The 19,248-nt window shown below is 38.7% G+C and overlaps 1 long non-coding RNA gene across 1 annotated transcript in view; it reads right to left on the bottom strand.

Annotated features, from left to right (window-relative positions):
* The window catches only part of LOC140608280 (uncharacterized), a 29,113-nt gene extending 27,824 nt beyond the window's left edge, over positions 1-1,289 (bottom strand). The window contains exon 1 of the long non-coding RNA XR_012010302.1: positions 953-1,289. This is a non-coding gene — a long non-coding RNA (uncharacterized lncRNA). The remainder of the gene's footprint in view (positions 1-952) is intronic.
* Between the last annotated feature and the right edge of the window lie 17,959 nt (positions 1,290-19,248).

The raw sequence follows: 19,248 nt of genomic DNA, 5'->3' as shown, positions 1-19,248 counted from the left end.
GTTCTTACTAACAATTTTCATTACAGCTTAGTAGGTAACTCTCTGGCTATGTCTATACGGTGCAACCAAATTATCCTTAGGTAAGAGGTCTTGTGATTTCTGACTCTCTTATTTTTTTTTTAAGATTTTATTCATTTATTCATGAGAGAGAGAGAGAGAGAGAGAGGCAGAGACACAGGCAGAGGGAGAAGCAGGCTCCATGCAGGGAGCCCGATGTGGGCCTCGATCCTGGGACTCCAGGATCATGCCCTGGGCAGAAGGCAGGCGCTAAACCGCTGAGCCACCCAGGGATCCCCCTTTCTTATTTTAAAGTCATGTCTACCTATCTTGATTCTTAAAAGCACAATCTCACTTGTGCTGTATACAATACCATGTTTCGAATTTGAAATGTATTTTTTTAAAATTTTATTTATTTAAGAGAGAGAGAGAACACAAGCAGGGGGAGCAGCACAGACAGAAGGAGAAGCAGATTCCCTGTTGAGTAGGGAGCCCAATGTGGGGCTCGATCCCAGGACCCTGGGATCATGACATGAGCTGGAGGCAGATGCTTAGCTCACTGAGCCACCCAGTCCCCCCAATTTGAAATGTATTTTAAGAAGAGGTGACAAAATTTTCCTTGAAAGCTGCTCTGATATTTTTCTTGGATATAATGAATGTAGATATTGATTAATTAAAAAGAAAATCCCAATATCCTGTCTGAAGTAGTTTGGGACCTAGAACAGAAGGAAAGGTGTAAAAGTTGTTAGTTGTATCATGAACGTAGTGAGATAACGTTGAATTGAAATATATCTTTCGAGAACCATCATAGCATCAAATTAAATATGAAATATAAGCATTTAATTTCACATAATCTTATGTTTTCCTTTTTAAAAATTATCTTTAATAATTTTTTATGACTTCATATCCAAAATGTCAGCCATAATACTGATATGCCCTTGAAATCACTACTTACCTTTAGAAAATAATACCCACGCAGTGGTCATGGTCTGTAGAAAAAATAGGAGTCCTCTCGTATAAAAAATATCTCATACCACCTATGCACATTAGGCTATTGATTTATCACTTCTGAAAAATCTGATTTACTTGGGAATCTGATTAATGGTGATGAGCCTGTCCTTAAAAAGATTCTCCATTGAATTCCTACACTATTTGTTTTTAAAGCAAGTTCCATGGGGCCAATCAGCTCTTCAAACCATTGTTTTTCAATGCCTTGACTATCAGTTGTGGTTCCCCCAACTAGCTCTTGCTCTTACGGCCAAGGAGAGCCATCTTCTGAGCAGTTTCTCTTTATTGTGTCAGAGAAAACAAAGTTGACTCTGTTCTGGAGGGATCTCTTTGTAGCCTGCATAGCAACATTGTAACAAAAGCCAATCTTAAAATATGCAGTACTCAGATAATTTCTAGCCAAGAAAGATGAATTCATTTGGAAGTTCAAACTAGCTATGCCATTGGCTGTTGGTACTGTCAATTAGCAGGATTTATTCACATTTAGTTTATCAAACCAAAAATGGTGACTACCATTTATCATAACATAACATCTGGAATTTCCAAGACATTCTGTCAGGATAGTTGGTGTTATACCTGTTTCGTAGATGAAGAGACAGGCTCAAAAAGGTCTAGGCAATTTCCTCAAAATCATAGGAACTTTGTTGAGGTGGGGTTGAATCTCAAGATTGTATTGTTACAGAGGTCAATCCTAGAAAAACACTCCTGATCACTGGACAATATTTGAGGTGTGGCTAGATGGTTATATTAGGTAGAGCTTTCCAGAGAAAAACAGACTATATACATAGTCTGTATACATACTATATATATATATATATATATATATATATATATATATATATACACACACACACACACACTAATATATATATTATATATACTACTGTCTCTATATAGTACTTATACATACATATATATTAATATTATATATACTACTATATATAATATTATATATATTATGAGTATTATGAGTAATATGAGATTATAGGGGTTGACAAGTTCAGAATCTACAGAGTAGGCTAGCAGGCTGAAGACCCAGGGAGGAGCTGATGCTGTGATGTTACAGTCTTGCATCCAAAGGCCATCTGGATGCAGAATTCCTTTTTCCTGGAGAAGCACAGTCTTTTCTCTTAAGGCCTTTTAACTGATGGGATGAAGCCTACCCACATCATGGAGAGAGTAATCCATTTTACTCAAAGTCTACTGATTTAAATGTTAATCTAATCCAAAAAAATACCTTCATAGTAACTTCTAGATTGGTGTATGACCAAGAACCAGGTACCATAACCTAGCCAACCTGACATGGAAAACTCACCACTACAGTGCACTTTAGGCAGAAATATCAAGAATCTGGCTGGTGATTAACAGTTTCAGAACCTTTCTGAGGTTCTATGATTTCATGGTGCTCCATGAGAAGCAACATGCAGGTGGTATGAATGCTTTTAGCTGAGCCAGGAGACAGGTCCTCAAGGAGTTCACCATCAAATAAGAGAATCAACACGAACACAAAGAAGTCCCAATAAAGATGAAGTTCACAAAGTGACTTTCTTGATTTCTTATAAATAGCTCATGGACATTTGCCAGTGCTTTTGGTCTTGACCTCTTTCCTGAACCATGGTGACTGGCCATATTTCAAGAATGAGGAAGCCGAGATCAGCAAGGTCAAGATTGTAAGTCAACAAGACTTAGGCTGAACGGAGATGTATCATCTAGCCCACCCCTTTCCTGCTGTCTTGCTTGCTGCCTTTGCTTTATCAATCCAGTGTGGTGGGGGTAACAGAGTGATTTTGGGCAGGAAATCAGCGTTTGCATATAAGTTGGCCTGGACTTCTAGTGGAATCGCAGAACTGCTTAAATATTCTTGACCAGATAGTAATCCTCTTGTTTCAGATCATGTGCCTTCACATTTCAGGAGGAGAGCATGGGCAGCAGTGCATGAGGAAGGCAGGCCTGGCTATGCCAAGGTCAATTGCACAGGCTTCAGGCATGGACATCGCAGCCAGATGACCTTAACGTCCCCGATCTAACCTTGGCCTGGGAGGCTCCCCCAGGAGGACGTTTTCTCCTTGTCTGAGGCCCCTTGTCTGAAACCTACACCTGAGAGTAACACCAGATTTCAAGTGTAAAGTTGCTCACCACAAATACGATCAAATATGCCCTCTATCCCTGCCTACTACAAAATTATTCTTCCAGGAAATCTCAATAATGGCTGGAAAATAAATGATCCTCTCTTATTCCTACCCAAATTTATTGTGCCACCTGGTTTATGGTCTCTTTATCTTGCGAAGTGTCCCAAATCATGATGTGAAGAATGACAACAAAATTTTATTAGTAAGACTTTTAATAAACATTCTGAATTTACTTTTAAAGTGAATAAGCCATTAAAAACCAAGCCTATCTTCTGAAAACCAAATCAGCTTCCAGCACCTTAGAGTTTCTCATGTAAAGATAAGATTTTAAAAACCAAGTTACTTAAAAATCTGAACAGAAACTTCACACCTGCAGATCATCTTAGAAATGTGCAAAATGCAGACACATTTTTAACAAATATAGAAATAACATCCACACATTGGAAATAGAAACTGAGAAACATGAAATCTTACAAACTTGCAATAAACTTTTGAGATGAAGAAATTAAATGGCCCCCAAAAGAACAGATCGGTGACTTTTAATCATTCTAATGCTGAGATGGGAAGACATTTACTATCTTTTCTAACACATTAATTTTTATATGAAGGGCAGCCCGGGTGGCCCAGCAGTTTAGTGCTGCCTTCGGCCCAGGTGTGATCCTGGAGACCCAGGATCGAGTCCCATGTCAGGCTCCCCGCAGAGAGCCTGCTTTTCCCTCTGTCTGTGTTTCTGCCTCTCTCTCTCTCTCGGTCTCTCATGAATAAATAAAGAAAATCTTTGAAAAAAAATTTTATATGAAGATATTCAAAAATTACTTGACTGAAAGAACACATTTAAAACAAAGATTTTTTTTTTTTGCAAGAGGGAGGCTTTGCTTTTGCAAAACTTGAAAGATGAAATTAAAGACATTAATTTCATTATTTTACCCCACCATACATTAAGCCACCTCTAACCTACAAAGAGGAGCTTGCCCTCATGGTGACTTTAGAGTAGCAAGCAAGAAATACTTAGAGAGCCATATATGATCAAGCATTAAGAAATGTGCTAAAGTGTTTGAGCACAGCAGATGTCTAGACAAAGGGTGGACAGTGGGAGCGGCCAGGGGGATATCATGGTAGATTCAAAAGTTTCATAAAGGGAACTAAGTGTGCGTTAAATTTAACATATACAGTTATAGCAACAGATCTCATGTTCATTGGCCTTTTGGGGAATAAGGTGAAAAAAATCACTTTTTCAATTTTTTAGAATTATTACCTGTAGTCTGTGGTTTGCTAATGTTAAGCTAAGAATGGATGCTATGGTCACACAAATAACATTTAAGGAAAGCTATCCGTAATTTTCAGTACTTCTGTCATTAGCCATAAACTGAATTTAAATTTAAAAATCCAACCACTCATCAAGTCCATCTGTTTTTATTCCCCAAGTATGTTTTTGTCTTGCTCACACATTTCGTTCCCATTGCCCTCGCTGTTGTCCCCCCAAAGGCTGGCCCCCTGCACAACTCCAGTGGCAGTGTGTGCACCTGCACAGTGAGCGGTTCCATGATGTCCCTCCAGCTACTCGGGCTGGTGACTTGCAAGCCTCTGATTCTCATCCTGGGGCTCTTGCTGCATTTTTATCTGGTCTCCTCCATTCTGGTTGCCCACTCTCCCATTCAAATCTTTCTAAAATGATGCAGTAATTATCTTTTGAAAATGCAAATCTTTTATTTTTTTAAGATTTTATTTATTTATTCGTTAGAGACACAGAGGGAGGCAGAGGGAAAAGCAGGCTCCCTGTGGGGAGCCCAATGGGGAGACTTGATCCCAGGACCCTGGAATCACGCCCCGAGCCAAAGGTAGAGGCTCAATCACTGAGCCACCAAGGCGCCCCCGAAAATGCAAATCTGGCGCTAATCCCTTTCCTTAGGCCACTCATTCCTTCCTTCGTTTATTCAGTCATCAAAAACTACCCATCAACTAGTTTTTATAAGAACTACTGTGCTTCTCAAATTAAATTTAAACTGCATGTCCTACCTTTTTTACTCCATTTCAACAAATATTGGGTTATTACAAGTAGGAACTTGGGCAGACCCAGCAACACTCAGAGCCTCCTTGATGGTACCATCCTGTCTATCCAGGCTCCTGGCTGCTCTTCACCTTGGACATTACGTTCTTGCATTCTTGAAGAATCTGCAGAGATTTCTAATAAAACATCAGGCTGTTCTGTGGTTCTCAGCTTTAGTACGTGCTGGTTGTTTTTTTTTCCCCCCTTTGAGGTTTCTTTTCTCTTCTTGTCCTTTGAGATCCACAAGAATGCCTACAATGTCAAGCTGCAGGAGGGCAGGGGGTTCTGACTTTTGTTTCCAGGGGTATTCTGGACACCCAGAACAGTGCCTGTCACATGTGATAGGCACTCAATAAGTTAGCAATCGAATGAATGAATGAATGAAGGAGCAAATGAAGGAAGGCCCAGTTCCTATTGCTTCTTCTGGGAAGCCTGGGGAGTTTCTTAAAACAGGCATTCTGTGGCCAGAAGGGGTGAAGCTGGAGAGCCGTTTCAGGGGACACTAGGGGCTTTCCATCCCTGTGTTGGGGCTGTTGCCAGGAACTTTCCCAGGAAGACTCTCCTGAGGAATGACCTCTGAAGGAGAAGGGAGTGGGAAACAATAGGAATTAGGGCTCTGGCACGTTGTGCGTGCTCGTCTTCAGATGTGCCAGTCCTGAAAGCATGTTTGCCTCCTATATTCGCTTGATTTTCTTCATCCCTGACTCCTGATGAATCTCATGAAACAAGCTGTAATGCAAAATTAAATGGAAACACGAGGAAAGCATAAAACCAACCTGTGAGAACCGTGTCAGGAAAAGCTCAAACCTGTGACCAATGAAAATCATGAGAAATGCTGGAGAAAAAAAAATAGAGCTTTTTTGTTTGTTTGAAACAACAAGAACAAAAAAGGCATAGGCATTTGGGAAGTATGAGGCAGTGCTGACCAAGGCAAAACTGCAATTTCGATCTGGCTTTAGAGCCGTCCACTCAGAGCATGGTTCCAGACTGCCAAAGGTAGGGCAATTCCCACGGGCAGAGCTCAAAACTCCAGTCTGCTGCACAGAACATAGACGACAAATCCTATCAGTTTAAAGAAATTCAAATTTTGATGTATATGAGAATTACATTTGAACTCGTCAAGTAAATTTGCATCATCTCAGACAAACTTTACAATTTTTAAAAACATATGGATTATAGAAAGAGGTATTTTTGGTTTTGTTTTTTGACTGGAGAATGGCAAATATTGCAAATCTTCTGGAATTTCCAGAAGCTAGACAATTGTAAATTTTGCCCAAAATATGTAATAAATTCTTTTTAGTGGGTTGTCTGTATTTAGAAAAGAATCTTGTGGGTTTACTAAAAACGTGTCATGGTAGACCAGAGCGATTTAAAAAATTTTGTTTGTATTACCAGGTACATATTTCCCACATGCCCAATGCGGTTGACAGTTACTCTCATATATACCAAAATGTTGAAGGAACAGAAGATATTGGGACTAGCACAGAGTGATAACATCAGGATTCCATCTGCTGTCTAATTATTTGAGGACATGGTGGCATTCAGAAGTTCAAAACGCTCCTCTCCTTGGATTCACCTATGTCAAGATGTTTACCAATATCTAAAAATCAAGCCATAAAAGACAAACAAATCTATTTTATGTTGACAAATACATCTGAGGAACATTAAATATACTGTACAGTGTGCACTGTGATGCTTAGAATTTATTTTGGAATACCTGGGACACGGAATAAAAGCATGTGTTGGGGATTATATCCAACCAACCCTGCTGTGTGACAGAGGATATTTAAGATTTCTGCAAATGGGATCCCTGGGTGGCACAGCGGTTTGGCACTTGCCTTTGGCCCAGGGCGCGATCCTGGAGACCCGGGATCGAATCCCACGTCGGGCTCCCGGTGCATGGAGCCTGCTTCTCCCTCTGCCTGTGTCTCTGCCTCTCTCTCTCTCTCTCTCTCTCTCTCTGTGTGACTATCATAAATAAATTAAAAAAAAAAAAAAGATTTCTGCAAATTTGAGAGCGCCGAATCCTAACCACTAGACCACCAGGGAGCGTCGATTTCTGCAAATTTGAAAATTTGAAATACTTCCATTACTATATGGCTAGGTGAATATTAGAAAGATTTTTCTTTATCCTATTACATGTTACAAACTGGACTGAGATGTACAGATGAGACCATCTTCATGGCTGTTATGACCAGGATTAGCATTGCCAAACCTTCAAATACCTCTCTCTCTAGGTGGAGCTCAAGTAGATCCTTATGTAAAAATAGGTTTGCCCAGTCCTGTTTTCTGGGTCCATGTCACATGCCACTGCAAACTTTGGTAGGAATGTCATAGAGAGGAAGCTGATGTCTGTAGAAACCACATTCAGATGTACAAATGAGACCCAGTTCTGGAATCGCCTCCTGGGTGAGTATTCACAAATCAATCTGCAACCCCAGCTCCAGACATCTCATCAGGTTCACTGAGGGGATTGTGTGATATCATAATAAAAAGACTCACATAGTTAGTATCTTCTTTTTATAGGTTTAGAAAGTACCTCCACATGTATTACTGATTTGATACTCACAATGACTACCCGACGGATTATCATAAATCCCTCTTTTTTTTTTTTCATAAATCCCTCTTTTACAAGTGAGGTGACAGGCACTTTGGGAGTGTGAGGCCTTGCCATGAACCGTGACCCAGCCACTCCCATGTTGTGGCCCCAGGACTGAGGCATGACCACCTGGCAGCCCAAGCCACACTCTCCAGTCCCTGCTAGACCACTAGTAAACCTGGGTCTTGACAAGGCATGCCACTTCCCAAACCAGCAAGCTCCTTTTTCCAAAAAGAAAGACTCAAGGTGCCTAACATTCCCACCACCAAGTCATGGTATAATTTCATGTCAAAAACCATGTTTTCTTAAAGAATTTCTTTTATTCATCTTGGTACTGGGTGTAATTCTGAAATATCATAGAAGCTACAGAATATCAATACTGACTCACATGTCATTTTTTCCTACCTGAACTCAATTCGAGGGCAGTTTTCTAAGAATGTTTTAAAAAGAATCCCTGGCAGCAGGTTGACTTTCCTGCCCATTTTTACATGACCCTGCTCTTCGAAGTTCTGACCCACATCTTAATTTCCAGCTCAAGAAATGTGGTTGTTTCAACAGATGATGGATCCCTCATGTATTTTTTTTTCTTTTCAAAAATCTAGTACAATTCTAGAGAAAAAAAAACAAAACAGTGTAGGCTTTTCAGTATGATCTAAAGCAGCAAATCCATCCCTAGGAAGTTCAAATAGAGGCTAGCATCTATAGATACAACTTTAAAATAAACTTAGAAACAGTACTATTTAGACTTTCCATTCTTGGTACATAATACTTTTATTTTAGCAGAGAGAAGGACTGTGAGAACTTTTGAAACAGGTCAGAAGCTTGACTGGCCCCAACTGGAGGGCATTCTCAACACCATATGAGCAGTTTTCAGCAAACACATCTTACAGTTCTTTTTGACTCTCTGGTTTCCACATATGGCGGGTGAGTGGACACGTGTTAAGGAGGCATGTTTACTACCAAAGCCGATGCTGATATAAAGCTACTGGCTGGCTTTCCGTGTTCATTTTACCTCGGCTACTGGCACGGCCAGAATGACGTTCCTTTTCAGCTCTGATATTTTCTTTCCCCTCACCCTCTCTTCTTCTACCCCCAAGGAGACGGTTCACAGGGATCTTGCACCACCTCCTCGGCCCCCCTCTATCACCCAGAGTGCCCCCCATGCTCCAAATTGCATGTTATGCTGTAGAAAAGTTTTTCCCCATGACTCACTCCTTCAGTTTCTGATTTCCAGATTTCATATTTGGTTAGCTGATACCCCAAGGCAAACTGCATATGAAGATTCAGTTGGGGCTCTGAAAGAAGCAGCTGGCACAATCATAGGGTTTAATGAGGTCTGTTCAGTAAAGGGACTCTTTGCAGATGGATGGAGAGACAGGGTTGAGACAGTGTTTGCAGAATGAGAAAGAGTGAAGTGTCCAGGAGCTGGCTATGATGGGAAGCTGTTACCACCCTGGGCCTGAAGAGGTAAAGATATGGAACCATCTTTCTGAAGCCTGGAGAAAGGATCTGAGAGTGGAAACACTAACAAATGAGCCTCTGTGAGAACTAAAATCATGGAAGAGCCTCTAGTCGAGCCCATAAGAAGCCAGAGGACCAAGGAACCAAGGACCAATTTAGAGGTCAGGCTCCTGAGACGTGGTGCAGGGCAGAAAGAGGTAAAAGATGATCTTGGCATGGTGGCGCAATGGAGAATAACAGCTCATTCCAAAAGAAATAATACTGGAGACTGGGAATTGCAATCCAAAGAAAAAATTTTTCCCCTGAAAAAGGAGTTTCAGGCATGGAAAGGACAGTTCACTTTATGACAACGCTCATAGGAGCAGGCTGAGCTGATCCCAAAGTTTGCAAAATGCTCCATGGGATGTGTTCAAATCGAAATGTCCTGGCTGATTTCTTGAATTCCTCAATTCATATAGTACTGTGAATTCCCACTGGAAATCCTGGGAAGATAAAGTGATTCACAGGTGATACTGAGATGTGGCCATCATGAATTGTGAGAAACAGCAACTTGTCCCTGAAAACAGACAAGGGAGATCACCAAACATTCTTCCCAAGAGCAATGCCATCTCACTTGAAGAGCTACGCAAGATCAAGCTCTGAAGTGCTTGGGTTTCCTCTCACTCAGACCAAATTCTCTTGATCGTCAGGGATTAGGCTGAGCTGGAAGAGACAACGTCATAAATGTGATTTCACTTTGATAACTTTTTTTTTATTTTTATTTTTTAACTTTGATATAATCGTTTCCTATAAATCAGTTGCAAGGACAGTGTATGGAAACAGTTTTTCCCTTGAGCTATTTGAGGATATGTTGCCAATGAGCGTCTCATTCTTCCCTCAATGCTTTGGCTTGTAGTTCCTGTAAACAAAGACACTCTTCCATGTACAGACCTCAAATGAGGGAAACACCATTCATTAGGTATCACCATCCAATCCTCAGACCTCTTTCCAGTTCTTTCTAGCTGTCCCCAATATGTCCTTGTACAGCAAAATCTTTTGTCTCAGAACCACACATGCATTTCTTGTTATAATCCTTAGCTCATTGAACCTGGAAGAGTTTCCAATCAATTCCTTGGCTTTTATGATCTTGAATGTTTTGAGGATTACAGACCATTTGTTTTGTAGCACCTTCCTCGACTGGGGTTTGTCTGAGGTTTCTTCATAAATGAATACAAGTTATATACATTTGTCAGGAATGTCTCAGAAGCAGCTGTGTTCTTCATCCTTCCTGGTGGAACACATGTTCAATTTGTCGCATTGTTGATGAAGTTAATTTTGATCATTAATTAGATGGTATATGTTGACCTTTCTCACTCTAAAATGTAATTTTTCCCTTGGTAATTGACAGTTTTTGCTTTGCTTGGAGAGGGGAGTGTGGAGTTTTTGAGATCATATGAAAATCTTATTCCTCATCAAACTGTCAATTTATTCATGTATACATAATATCAGAAGGTACTCAAAGATACTTCCGGGTACAATCTGTTATTTCCATTATTTATTTTAATGCTCAAGCTGTCCCAGATTTGACCAGTGGGAGCCCCTTTAGGAAGGCTTCCGTGTGTTTTAACATGTTACCACAATTTTTTTCTTTAGCACATTTTTTTGCTATCTGGCATAAGATGATCAAAGGTCATTGTATACTCTCCTTGCCCCTGTCTTGGAATCAACCATTTTTTCCAGAAGGCCTGGCTCCTTGGAGAGGAAAATAATGTTAGAAGCCAAGGTCCAGATACCAGATGTGCTTTTGTGGTGTCACTAATCATGGGTCTTCTTAGTGGACAGAGGTAAGAACTATAGCAAATAAAGACATAAAGTAAGGAATATGCGAGATGAATTTTTTTTCACTGTTGGGAGAAGGGAATTATAAAGATACAAACATTTACATCTAAATTATTTCTGTATCTATTTATTCTTACTGAAAGCGATGAGTTCACTCTGATACCTCATTTCTAAAGCAAACACAAAGGATTCTAGTTTTCTTTCTTTTTGTATTTGCGATTCTTCCAACAGTGAGAAATCTGCCTCAGACAACCTTTAAACTATTTCCTTAGATGATCAATTCCCCTTCCTGCAGCCAATCTTCCCTTGCTACTACCCTGAGCTATTATTTGAGATTAGCCTCTCTCAAGCTGTGGCATCCCAGCATGACGAGCCACCACAGGCTGTCCCCTCACATTGCTTAAGCTATAACATTCACCCTGGGCTGGAGCATTTCCTCGTGTGAATGCCATCCCAACTCTGCGTGGACTCAAGCTCCCTACACTGGGCTGCCCTCTTCCCAGCTATCCTTCTCACCTCTTTTGGGTCCTGACTTTCTGTGCTGGGCTGGGCAGGAGAACTTATAAAAAGCAAAGGTTAAAAGTCAATATTGCAATCAAATTATTAGGCAGGTAAAGGACCACAGCATGCAAATTGTTCTAGATTTTTTTTTTTATTTTGTTAAATAACCTCTACACCCAGTGTGGGGCTTGAACTCACTACCTGGAGATCAAGAGTCACATGTCTACTCACTGAGCCAGGAGTTCCTAGAACTTTTGCTTTATGCCAGATGATAATCAAATTAAAAATAATTCATGTCACTGTGAACCAAAAGATTCATCACAAAAATCTCCACTTTAGTAAGGGTGGTAGAAGCTGTGTCTTCTACATCATTAAGTATTTTGTTGAAAAGTGCATTTTTATCTTCCAGTTTTTACATTTGCACTATAGCAGCACTGTTACAAAGCAGTGGAAACATCCTACAGTCATGGGGCCATTCCTACTATTGATCTACAAAAACCAACCTTTTGAGAAATGCAAATATTTAAAGTAAAGTTTACATTCAAAGGACTCTTTATAGTTTTACTTCAACAAAATTATTTTCTTCTTTTCAAAGAATTTCTACCCATAATTAAATGGTGTGCGTTCATTTATCATCCACTTTTATAGTGTGATGTTGAATGCTACATCTAATAATTCATCCTCAAACCCCTGAACTTTAGAAATGTTTCCATCCGAAAGTCTTCCCCCGCCACCCCGTTTTATCTGCCTCTGATCCCAGTCAAATGCTGCTTGAATAATATTACCAGCAATTAAAAAAAATAGCATCTTTTATTTTCTTTCTCTACTCATTATTCTAAAATGGCCTGCTTCTAAGGATAAAACCTTTAGGGAAAACCCTTTTGCCCCAGTCAGAGAACATATTTTTCAATTTTATCTACTGTGGAGGAAGGGGAGGGGCTCTCACCCCACCCACCATTTTGGTCTGCAGCCATAACTCCGAAGTCAGTTCAGCAAGAGGACTGAATAGATCATATTTAGCAACATTTCACAGCATGCTCCATTGTGAACACAATCCTTGGGAGAAAAAATGGTTTGTTTTTTTTTTTAACAGAAAATTAAACTAGATTGATTGTTAAGTGTGGTTATAGTATTCTTAAAACATGGAACAGATTTGCTTATATTTTATGGCTGATACACCTGACCAAAAACCTGTCTCCAGCCAGTCTATTTCTATGGATGGTGATGGAGAAGGAGCTGTAGCAGGATGCTGGTGAAAACCAGGTTCTTCTTCAGTGTGCCGGAAGAACACCTGAACTTTCAGCTTTATTGTTCAGGCAGGAAATCACCCAATTTCCCTGCATTTTATGTTTTCTTTCTTTCAGAATATATAAAGTTATTATTTTATAAAAGGCTATCATACAATCTCACTTTCACAGATGACAAAGGCCTTGGGGGAAGTTAATGTTTTGCTATTATTAACTTATCAAGCAACTGCAGTCCCAAGGCATTCTTTCAGGCAATAAACCATATTCCTTTTGTTATTGGCTCACCCTTTATTTTTATGGCCCATTAACCAGTGCTGAATTAAAATCAAATTTGTATAAATGATATAATGCCGATATAAATAGTATTGCAACCTAGTTAGTCATCTGAATATCCAGGACATTGCAGTGCCAGAATGAGGTTATGAATCAAATACAAGCATAGATCTTACATGATTGATAGTCAAAAATATTCTTTTTTTAAAAATTGGGGGCCAAAAATGGGAGAGAACATGTTAGATGCCAAACAAGAGAAATTTGGCATAAACTGTAGAACACGTTTAATTTGCACAGCAGAGCAGGAACTTGTGGCTGAACGAAGCCCATGTTCGTGTTGGCGAAAGTACAGTTTCTTGTTTCTTCATGACACCTCACGTTGGCATTTGGATGAACTGAAGGTTTCTGCATGAATTTTTCTACTTTGCAATATGAATGCCATCAAAATATACTAAAGCTTTTCTTTGTAAATCCATTCACCATCCTAGAAAAAATGAAGACTAAACAGAATTTTTAAATGGGAAAATTTCTGCGATTCTAATGAGAGGTTTGGAGCTCACTGAACCACGAATTATAATGATTTGATTCTAATTCTCTTCCTCAAATAATAAGCAGCTCTTATTTTTGAGAGAATTTAACTAATTGATTTTCTCCTAAATTAAAGAGGGTGAGTTTCTCAGCTTCTATGTGGCTTTCCACAGAGGTCCCCTCTGGCTGGCCCAACGGTGGCCACTTGACTCTTGGGAGAAGTGGAGAGTATCACTGGAGGCTCACGTAGTCATGCAACAATGTCATTACTAAGCAGGGGACTTTCTCCAGGGTGGGGGGTGGGGTGTTGTAAAACCGTAGTGCTTCATGCTCCCTGATATTTCTCTCTGAGTGCATAAAAGATGTCATTTCACTGTGTGCTTTTTTTTTTAATTTAAATTCAATTAGCCAACATATAGTACATCATTAGTTTCAGATGTAGTGTTCAATAATTTATCAGTTGCATATGACATTTGGTCCTCATCACATCACTTGCCCTCCTCAATGCCCAACATCCAGTTACCCCATCCCTCCGTCCCCCTCCCCTTCCATGACCCTCAGTTTGTTTCCCAGAGTTAAGAGTCTCTGATGGTTTGTCTCCCTCTCTGATTTTTTTCCCATTCAGTTTTCACGATGTGCTTCTGCAGGAAATTTTACCTAGCACACATTCATTTGCAATGAGATGCTACACCTTGCAAAAGAGGGGAGGTTGTGTGGCAGAAAGAGAGGATCCTTTATTTTTTTAAAGATTTTATTTATATATTTGACAGAGAGAGAGCACCAGCAGGGGAGTGGCAGAAGCAGGCTCCTCACTGAGCAGGGAGCCTGACATGTGGCTTGATGCCAGGAACCTGAGATCATGACCTGAGCCCCAGGCAGATGCTTACCCGACTCAGCCCCCCAGGTGCCCCAGAAAGAGAGAACAGAGGACTCTTTGAGTCAGCAGAACTCTGCCCGAGTCCTGACTTCACCATTTAATGTACAGGCTCACTGAACTTTTCTGTAAAATGCAGGGGATGCTACGTACCACTGGATTTGATGAGATAGGACAGGGAATGCTCTTTGATGCCTGGACATTATAAATGCTTGAGATAGAGATTACAATTTATTGAATAAAGCAGATATGAAAAGCCTCAGATATTTGAATCAGTTGATAGAAAAACCAAACAGTTTATCCAGATTATGTGTTCAGTTTTGCTCAAAATCTAAAACATTGGTTCTCTGTATCTATAATGTGTTTCTTAATCCATCTTCACTTCCCAGTAGTACAGTTACTAGAAGTTCTGCCCTGACCAGCCTATGCTCTCTTATCCACACGGTATCATATTGTGGCCCAGTTATCCACATTTCTGTGTGTCTTTGTGTTCTCTGGGACTGTAGAGGACATACATCAGGCACCTGTAATCCACATGCTTTGTTCTGTTCTTAAGGGCAGGGAGCTTGGCTTGTTCATCCTTGTATCCACAGCATCTAGAATAGTTCCAGAAATGGATTAAGCACCTATAAATAGTTGTTAACTAAACAAATGACAGGAATCAATTTTCTAAATGTATATATTTTTTTGCTCAGCCTTCCAAGCCCACCCATTTATATTTTTTAATGTGACAGCTTAGATGAGATATAAATCCTCATACTACACAATTCATCCTTTTAAAGTGTACAATCCAGTTATCTGTGGTATATTCAGAGTTATGCAACCTTTGTGGCAATCAATTTGAAAATTTTTCATCACACCCCAGAAGAAACTCGGTACCCACTAGTGGTCCTTTCCCATTTCCCCATACATCCTAACTCTACACAACCACTGACATACATTCTGTTTCTATAAAGGTGTCTCTACTGGACAATTCATACAAACCAAATTGTGTTTGAAGAATCTGGCCTCTTTCACTTAGCATCATATTTTCAAGGTTCATCTATATTGTAGCAGATCAACACTTCACTCCTTTTGATGACTGAATAGTATTTGATTGTATGGACTATTACACATTTTGTATATTCATTTACCATTTCATGAAAACTTTGGTTCTTTCTACTTTCTGAATATTTTTGAATAATGCTGCTAAAAACATATACATATTCTTGTGTTAATACATATTTTTAATTCTCTCAGTATATACATGGAAGTAGAATTCTTAGGTTGGATAATAACCTTCAGTTTCACATTTTGAGTAATTGCCAAAATGTTTTCCGAGTGGCTGTACCATGTTAAACTTATACAAGCAATGCATGAGGGATTCAATTTCTCCACATCCTCACTGATACTTGGTATTGTCCATCTTTTAGGTTATAACCATCCTAGTAGGTTGATATGATACCTTACTGCAGTTTTGGTTTGCATTTTCCTAAAAACTAATAATTTTGAGTCTTTTCATGTACTTATTGGTCATTTGTATTACCTTTTTTGAAGAAATGTTTATTCAAATACTTGGATTATTTTGTAGTTGTATTGTTGAGTTATAAGAATTGTTTGTTTTAGCTGTTGGACCCTTATCAGATTCATGCAAATACTTTCTCCTCTTCTGTGAGTATCTTTTGATGTCTTTGATAGTGCCCTTTGGAGCGCAAAGGTTTTTATTTTGATGTATCTCTGTATTCCAATTTATCTCTTTTGTCTTTGGTCGCTTGTGCTTTGGTGTCACATTAAAAAACCATTGCCTAATCCAAGGACACAGAGACTTATACCTGTTTTGTTTCCACTCGATTTTGAGTTAAGTTTTGATATGATGAGAGGTAGGGTCCAACTTCACTCTTTTACATGTGGATATCTAGTTGCTACAGCACCATCTGTGGAAGAGATTTTTCTGTCCCCATTAAAACTTCTGAATACTTTTGTCAAAATCTGATTAATCACAATGTTTAAGGTTATTTTTGGTGTCTCAGTTATATTCCATTGATCTGCAAGCCTACTGGTATGCCAACACCATGCTGTCTTATTTACTATACTTTGTTAAAATTTTTGAAATTGGGAAGAGTGAGTCTTCTAACTTTTTTTTTTCTTTCTCTCAAGATTCTTTGATATTCTGGGTCCTCTGCATTTTCATATGAATTTTAGAATCAGCTTGTCAGTTTTTGCAAAAATGGTAGTTGGGATTTCGATCCCAGTGTCTTGTTGAACCTACAAATCAATATGAAGAGTATTGTTATCTTAACAATATTGTTTCCCCATCTTCAATTTCTTTCAATGATATTTTATAGTTTTTAGTGTGTAAGTCTTGCAATTCATTTGCTAAATTAACTCCAAAGTTTCATTCTTTGATGCAGTTGACAGTGAATGGAATTGATTTCTTAACTCCATTTTTGGATTGTTCATTTCCAGTGTATAGAAACATAACTGATTTTGCATACTGGTCTTGTATCCTGCAATGTTGATGAACTTTTTTGTTGTCTCTAATAGTTTCTTATGTGGATTCCTTAGAATTTTCTACATCCAGTAGTATGTCATTTAAAAATAGAGATTGTTTTACTTTCTCCTTTGTAATCTAGATATTTTTCTTTTCTTGTCTAACTTCCCTTGCTAGAACCTCTAGTTGATGTTGAATGGAAATAGTAGTTATCTTTGTTTTATTTTTTATTTCATATGGAAAGCTTTTAAGCTTTTACTAGTAAGTATGATTGATATTAGCTATTGGGGTTCCATAGATATAATGTATCAGGCTGAGAAAGTTCTCATCTATTCCCAGTTTGTTGAGTTTTTTTTTATCATGAAAGAATGTTGGATTTTGTCCAACACTTTTTTCTTAATCTACTAAGATCATGTGTTTGGGTTTTTTTGTTATTTTAGAGAGAGGAAGAGAAAGAAAGTGCCTGCACGTGTGTGCATGAGTGTGGAAGAGGGGCAGAGGAAGAGAGAGAGAATTCCAAACAGAACACATTGAGCGTGGAGCAGGGAGGTAGGGGTGGGGTGAGGGGGCTCAATCAGAGGACCCTGAGTTCATGACCTGGCCAAAATTAAGAGCTGACCACTTAACTATATGAGCCGCTGAGGTGCCTCTATTCACTCCTCCTCTATTTTTTGGAAAAGTTTGCTGAGAGCTGGTTTTAAATTTTCTTTGAATATTTGATACAACTCAACAGTGAAGCCATCTTAATGGACCTCTGAACCTGAGGTTTTCTTTGTGGGCTGTTTTTTGATTACTTATTTAATCTCTTGTTATTGTTCTTTTCAGATTTTTTAAAATTTCTTTTTGAGTCAAGTTTGTTAGTTCATTTCTCTCTAGAAATTTATCAAATTCATCTAAGTTATCAAATTTTTGACATAAAATTGTCTATAGTATCCCCTAGTGGTTCTCATTGTTTCCATAAGATCAGTACCAATTCTTTCTCTTATATTACTGATTCTAGTAGTTTGAGCCTTTTCTCTCTTTTCTTTCTTTTTCTTAGACAGTAGAACTAATGATTGTACACTTTGTTGAACTTTAAAAAAATAACTTCTGGTTTTGTTGACTTTTTTATTGATTTTCTATTTCATTTATTTCTATCCTTATATTTTTTATTTCCTTCCCTTTGCTCACTTTGTGTGTAGTTTGCTCCTCTTTTCCTGATTTCTTCAGTAATGGTTAGGTTATTGATTTGTCATCTTTCTTACTTTTTTATATACATCTTTACATACATCTATATTTTTCCCTCTAAGTTCTTTAGCTACATTTCATAAATTTTGGCATTTTGTATTTTTGTTTTAATTCACCTCAAAACAGTTTCTAATTTCTTTGACCCACTGGTTATTTAAGACAGTGTCACTTAATTATTACATGTTTGAATTTTTTTTCAGATTTCCTTGTATGATTAATTTCTAATTTGATTCTGTTGTGTTTGGAGATCATAATTTGTCTTGCTTCAATATTTTTTAATTCATTGAGATTTATCTGATGGCCTAACATATGGTGTACCTTGCAACACACACACACACACACACAAACACACACACACACACACACACAGTAATACCAGCCTATGATTTATAAATCCTCACTAAAAATTCAGTTTTAGGGGCAGCCCGGGTGACTCAGTGGTTTAGCGCTGCCTTCAGCCCAGGGTGTGATCCTGGAGATCCTGGATTGAGTCCCGCATCAGGCCCCCTATGTGGAGCCTGCTTCTCCCTCTGCCTGTGTCTCTGCCTCTCTCTCTCTCTCTCTGTGTCTTTCATGAATAAATAAATAAAATCTTTTTTTAAAAAAGTCAGTTTTAATCAACAGCTCTAGAATATATATTCAAGCATTGATGATGATCATTATGGAGAACAGAGTGAAGAATGGAACTTATCTCCAATGAGACTATCTGAAGACAAATAAAAAAGAAAAGGTAATGTAAATCAGACCCAGAATTGTGAGATAAGTAGAAACTGTACACTTTCAGAAATAACTGAAGTCTCAGGGTATTAACCAAAGAACTGGGGAACACATAAGAGTTTGTCTTAAACATGTAAGGGACCATCATTTTGTGGTTATGGTTTCCATCCCGAGTATAGTTAGAACCATGAGAGTAAAGTAACTGAGGGGGAGATTACTGGTAATTAAATATTTACAAAACAGAAGGGGTAGTAAGCCCCATGTCACTGGAAAGTTCAAATATGGCCTAGGTATACACTTGATTGGGGTTTGTGGAGGAGGCTCATATATCACACTAGGTTGGTATTTAAAC

This window comes from Canis lupus, chromosome 17 (assembly GCF_048164855.1).
Source record: "Canis lupus baileyi chromosome 17, mCanLup2.hap1, whole genome shotgun sequence".
In the NCBI taxonomy this organism is placed as follows: Eukaryota; Metazoa; Chordata; class Mammalia; order Carnivora; family Canidae; genus Canis; species Canis lupus.
Note: the sequence above shows the minus strand (reverse complement) of the source record. Positions and strands in the feature narration are given on the sequence as shown.